At 36.0% G+C, this 6,775-nt stretch overlaps 1 long non-coding RNA gene across 1 annotated transcript in view; it reads left to right on the forward strand.

Moving 5' to 3' along the window:
- Window positions 1-2,431: 2,431 nt before the first annotated feature.
- LOC112145629 overlaps window positions 2,432-6,775 on the forward strand; it is a 5,459-nt gene continuing 1,115 nt past the window's right edge. The window contains exons 1-2 of the long non-coding RNA XR_002919105.2: window positions 2,432-2,842; window positions 3,883-4,104. This is a non-coding gene — a long non-coding RNA (uncharacterized LOC112145629). The remainder of the gene's footprint in view (window positions 2,843-3,882; window positions 4,105-6,775) is intronic.

The following is a 6,775-nucleotide window of genomic DNA, read 5'->3' on the forward strand; positions in this document are numbered from 1 at the left end:
AACACGATTAATCGCGATTAATGCGATTAAAGTGATGTACCTAATTATTATAATATGGTTTTTGCCACACTTAGAAAAGCCGTGTCGTTTTCTAGGACATAGTTTCTGCAGCAGGAGTTCATTAGAAATTCACCTTGGGAACTGTAAGTCAGCTAGCAATTATTTCCCATCATCCATCTGTTTACATGCTCTCCTGCTAGCTTACAGCGCCTCACCGCCCCAACCTAACATCACCGGTTCAACAAAAACGGTGACGAATATTGGAGTTATCCAGCTGTACCGTTTAGATCCAGATTCCAGATCGAGAACAAAGACGTTCATGGATCTATTTGTCTGTAGGTCAGAACTCAGAAAGGATTGTTGTTTGTGCGTAATAACTACTTTTTAAACCTATTTTTTTCACACAATTCACCCCAAATACTCAGAAACTCAGTTTTAAGCTTCATAAATGTCCTCCATCATGAAAAAGAACATGTTCAAAAGAGCCTTTTCGTGGAGTGGGTCTTTAAACCACAACGACGCAGAAACACTTCTTGAACCCTCTTTCAGATCCGACTCAGAAACCTTCAAACTCCTTCTTCTGATCACTGTTCAGTGTCACGTTGCTGTTGAAAGAACTTCTTTCAGATTGGAAGGGGTCGGAAAGGTCAATAAACACTAAATCTGAGCGTCCAGTGATCCGTCCAGAAACGGATGAAATGAAGTTTTGACATCAGACATTTCTGTTTCCTCTCGGGAATTCAAGCAGCGCCGCTCGTTTCTGAGACCTGTCAGTTATGATGATCTCTACCTGCTGCCTCCTTGATTAGTGTGTTAATTATCATTTGAAAGACAGATAATTGGGTGGACAAAAGGTCTTTTTTTGGTAAAATGGTGCTTTAGCAGCTAGCTGTGAAGACAAAGATCCTGATCGTGTGAACATCAGAAAACTTTAAAACATCAGAAAATAATCTGATGGTTATCTCTCAAACTAGTAGAAAACCAAGTCGAGATTCCGCTCTGAAGAAGTGACTCTGAAGAAGCTGGATGACAGATCTCTGATGAACCGATTTGATGTTTCAAAGCTTTATTTTATATTTTTAAACAGACAAACTTCTTAGATGTAGAATCAGAAAAACAGCCCACAGATCAATGTGCTGAACTACATACATCTGATCGGTTACATCACACACTCAGCAGTGCTGTAAACTGATGTAATTACGTTGAAATATTTAACTTTTGAGGAAATGTTCTGATGTAAAGTCAGTTTAGTTTTAAATGCGCTGCAGCCTTTCAGAGCCATAACTGAATCTACAGTCGAATCTGGTCCACTGTGAGCGCTCAAAGACGAAAACGATGTTTTTGGAGGACAGAAATAGTGAAAATAAAGCTTAAAATTGCATTTCTGAATATTTATTTATTCTTTTTTTCTGTTTTGATGTGATTGATGTTACTGTTTCTGAAATGAATCAATAAGCAATAATCTTGCACTTAAAGAAAGTCGGGGTGGGATTATGTACGTTCACTTCTTCACACTCCTTTACAAGCAATCAATCAAACTCTACCAGACATAATCACCAAATTTAACCAATCAAACGTGACATAATTGTTTGTTTTTATTCTCCAAGAATTCTGGTTCTTCTCCTCCATCTGGATCTTTCTGCTCCCAAGAGGCTTTTTGGGTCGTTTTGTTTGATTTATTATCAATAAATCTTCTAAGTAAAATGTTAACAGCAATATTTGTGGTTTTGTAGTCTGTTCTAGAAGAAGAAAAAAACAGGTCTCATTTTTCTAATTCATATTTTCACCTTTTTATTCATGTATTTGTACATTATATTCATTCATCTTCTTGGCTGTTTTGTCCCTTTCTGGGTGCCGTAGTCTAACCGGCTACTGATGGGTGAAGGAAGGGTTAACCCTGGACAGCCTGACAGTCTGTCACAGAACCACAATCACACAATCACACACAATCACACACAATCACACACACGTTCACACCTGGAGGCTATTTAGAGTCACCAATGACCCATGAAGCATGTTTTTACACTCAAAAATATGCTACAGTCACTAACTAAATATTTAAATTTGAACTCAATTTTTACCCATGAGCTAAATATTTAGCTTGTTTACTAGATATTTAGTTTACTTACTAGTCATTCAGTTTGTTTACTAGTCATTCAGTTTGTTTACTAAACATTTAGTTTGTTTACTAAATATTTTCTTTGCTTATTAAATATTTAGTTTCAAACTAACTAAATATTTAGTAAGCAAAGAAAATATTTCAGTATAAGCTAAATATTTTGTTTTTCAACTGAATATTTAGTTCCCTCACTAAATATAGAGTTTATATATATATATACAGTTAGTTTACCTGAATATTTGTTTTTTTATTAAACAAAATATTTAGTGTTTAACTGAATATTAAGTTTTTAACTAAATATTTAGTTTTTACCTGAATATTTGGTTTTTAACAAAACCAAATATTTTGTTTTTAGCTGAACTAATCTAAATATATTTACATATTTATATTTATATTGGCCGTAGTTTGAGGATTCCTGGTGTAAACAAAGGAATTATGGGAATTGAGTGCAGGTTTTCTCCCACTAACAGCCCCGCCCACAAATCAGAGGAGATTTTTTTTTTAAGAATTTCTGTCCTAGAAAAATGACAGGATTTTTATTTTTTATTGTTGTCTAAAAACAGCATAATTAAATTTAAAGGACCACTTTTAAAATAGATCAAACTAGGATCTGAGGGACTTTAAGAAGACGCCGTGCAGCAGCAGCAGGAACTGAACCTCCAACCTCTCAACCACCGATCGGTGTCTCTACTTCTGAATTAGAGACTTTCTCCTCTGGTTTCAGTGAGTTTGTTTTCCTGCAGCAGAAAAGCTGACTTCTTTTTGTTGTGGTTTTTAAAAAGCGTGTTCATTATATTAACAAATGATCCATCAGTGGTATTTTTCCTTTGATCATCTCCACGGTAACATTAAACAGCTGTTGCCGTGTTCCCGGCAGATCTTTTCCCTCCAAAGAGGTGTGACATCCGCTAATAAGGAATATGAGGCTGATTAGAGGTCAAATCCATTTTCATGCCAGCTTTTATTTGAAACATCTTTTGTTAAGCCTGAAAATCCTAATTATGCTTGAAACAAGTCGTCTTCAAACCCTTTAATCAGTTTCATTAGACATGAAAGCCTCTGAAATGCAGGTGAATTATCATAAAAATGTACTGCTGTGCAGAAAGACTGACTTTAGCTGTCCTAACGGGAACTACAGATGGGAATTTTTGATGTGCTGCATTACATGTAGGATAAAAAGGTTTCTTCTTTTGCTATAAAATGAGTTTGGACAAATTCCTAAAACAGTAAATGACAAAGTTTTTCTGAGGTCCACTGAAGCTTCTCAGTTCTGGACTGAATCTTTTTTTTGACTAACATTAGTCAGATATGGAATTTTAAAAGTGAAATGCATAAAAAAATTTTTGACTTTTATTTCCTTTTAATTCTACACACATAATATGACAAGATAAAAGTTTAAATAGGACTTGAGGTAGACATGTTACGTATCGATGCATCAGTTCCATCTGTCTCTATGACAACGATCGTTCATCTTAAGTCCAGCTGTAAACAAGTCAATATATTCTATCAAAGCAAAACTAACAGCTGCTCTGAACTTGACAGCTTTTCTTTTTGCTGGTTGGTATTTTTAGCAACATCTCTTTATAGTATCAGTGAGTAATTTGGCTGATACTGTAGATTCTAAAACTTGATCAGAAGCTTGAAATGTTTCAGCGAGTGATCTCATCTGAGAAAGAACATGGAATCTGGGCAAAAACACTTTGTTTTATTGTTTTATTTTATTCACGTCAGGTGAAAAGGATCTATTGTTTAATGTTTTTCAGGAAAACGAGAAGCACCTTTAGAAATACGGCTTGTTTGTTGTGTTGGAATGATCGGAAAAATGACTCAAGAGACAGACAAGAACGTGAGAAAAACAACAAATCTCCAACACAACATGAATGCAAAATCACTGACTACACCTAAACACAACTCAGTTTATCTGTAGTGCACCGTCTGAGGCACGTGTCAAAGTCGAGGCCCGGGGGCCGGATCCGGCCCTCCAGGTAATTTTATTTTATTGTTATTAATGGCCCGATGTTATCTTGTGCTCATTTCATTTCTATTTTGGCATTTATTAAGATTTTTTAGGATATTTTGGAGTTTAGCTAATATTTCAGCTACATGCTAGCGGTTTTGGCTAACATGCGTTTTTACTATTATTAATATTTTAGGGTAATTTGGCATTTGGTTAATATCAGCTGACTATCATCTTCAGCATTTTCAGCTATTAGCTTCAGTGTTTTCAGCTTTTAACTTCAGGGTTTTCAGCTAACAACTTCAACATTTTCAGCTATTAACTTAAAGGTTTTCAGCTATCAGCTTCAGCGTTTATTAGCTCTTAGCTTTAGCGTTTTCAGCTATTAGCTTCAGCATTTTCAGCTATTAACTTAAAGGTTTTCAGCTATCAGCTTCAGCGTTTATTAGCTAGTAGCTTTAGCGTTTTCAGCTATTAGCTTCAGCATTTTCAGCTATTATTTTCAGGGTTTTTAGCTATTAACTTGAGGGTTTTCAGCTATTAACTTAAAGGTTTTCAGCTTCAGCGTTTATTAGCTATTAGCTTCAGCGTTTTCAGCTATTATTTTCAGCGTTTTCCGCTATCAGCTTCAGGGTTTTTAGGTATCAGTTTCAGCATCTTCGTCTATCAGCATTAACATTTACAGCGGCCAAATTCAGCTTACAACATTCACACTAACATTGTCACAGGTAATGATGTATATCTAGTTCATAATCATGTTAAAAAGTTTTAAAGTTTTAAAAATGTAGTTTTAGAGTGTTCAATAAATGTTTATCCTGTTCGCGACCTCAGGTGTGTTTTGGATCTTGGCCCCTGTGCGATAGAGTCTGACACTCCTGGTTTCAGGGCAGACAGTTAAGTCTTTCAGGACATAATCCTAAAAGACCTTTGTTAAATGTCCGGGTCCTGAGCCTTCCTCTGAGATCCCTCGATCTGATCTGATCATGATAGTTCTGATCATCACTAAGCTTTCCCAGAATCCTCGGGTTTACTGCAGCACTGGTCCAGTGACTCCTTTAGACGAAGAAAAGATGTCAAACCACAAAACGTCTTTTGCGTTTGGATCGAGTTTTTTTCCAGTCATTCAGGTTTACTTATCAAGAATCAAACAATAACGTATTCCACCTGCAGACAGCTGGATACTTGGATTCAGAATCTGTTGTACTTGTTGAAGCAGAAGCTCGCAGTCGTCCACCCATGCAGGCTCCCTTCACTCAGACTGAAATCAGGCCAATCCTCCTCTAAGAGTTCAGCTCCACAGCCCCTTTTACGCTGAGAGGAACCAAATCTCCCCTTCAGATTTCCCCCTCGTCCTTTTTACTCCAGTGAAGTGGCATTTTGTTTCCCATGAGATGGCCTCCTCTGCCAGACCGTCCTCTGTATACTCCTCTAAATGAACCATCAGGCCAATTGAAGTCCTCTAAGAGTCTCTAAATCAACCCACATCTGGCAGCTTACCCAGATCTGGAGTGATCCGCGTCTTGAGGCTCAACAAGAGTGACCGGCCCTCTTTAATGTGATGGGCGGGCGCTTTACAGAAGAATGTACAGAGTTACAGAAAGGAACGGAGCAGAAGTAGTTTATGGAAAATGTTACAATATAGGAGTGTGTGTTTAACACAAATAGAAGAGTCATTTAAAAAAGCTTCTATATTTTTATTTATTTCCCTACAGATGTAGTCTAAAGGGACATCTACGTAAAAAATAAAAAAAAAATTGAAGCAAAATTTTTTTTTTTCTCTAAAAATCTTTTTTTTCTGGTTACTACTATCTGGTGCTCACCAGATACTATGTTTTTTTCTGATTATTATCTGGTGAGCACCAGATATTATCTAGTGAGATTATCTGTTTCTTTTCTAAGAAAAACTTTTTTTCTGATTAGTATATCTGGTGAACACCAGATAGTGTCTGGTGAGTACCAGTTACTACCTCCTTTTTTAATTTAATTACTATCTGATAAGCACTAGATAGTAACTACCGTATTTTTCGGACTATAAGTCGCACCGAAGTATAAGTCGCAGGGGCCAAAAAATGCATAATGAAGAAGAAAAAACCATACATAAGTCGCACTGGAGTATAAGTCGCATTTTTTTCAAGTAATTTATTTTACAAACTGATTGAAAAAAACGATATTACATCATCCTGGAAGGGAAGTTATAACATTCATAAGTGAATAGAAAACAGGCTGAATATGTGTCAACACATATTCACATATTAGCATCATGAAAAAAACGAAAAGGTGTAGCATTTATATAACATAACAGTTTTATTTAACTATAGCCTCAAGAACTCATCAACTTTGTATCTTTACTGTAATTAATTGCACGCAATCTCACTCCATATCACTAAATCCCTTAAATTCTTTGTCCTCTGTGTCACGTCTGAATAACTAAAGTAAATAAAGTAATTGCATAGATCACCATAAGAGGGCACTCTAGACTTATGGTCCATATCTCATCATTAAAAATTCGCACTGGAGTATAAGTCGCAGGGACATTCAATCTATGAAAAAAACCGCGACTTATAGTCCGGAAAATACGGTATCTACTTACTATCCAGATAGTAACCAGATAGTATCTGGTGAACACAAGTTACTATCTTTCTCTTTTTAAAATTCTGTTTACTATCTGGTGAGCACTATCTGTTTTTTTTTTTTTTTAA

Source organism: Oryzias melastigma, linkage group LG5, assembly GCF_002922805.2.
Source record: "Oryzias melastigma strain HK-1 linkage group LG5, ASM292280v2, whole genome shotgun sequence".
Taxonomy (NCBI): Eukaryota; Metazoa; Chordata; class Actinopteri; order Beloniformes; family Adrianichthyidae; genus Oryzias; species Oryzias melastigma.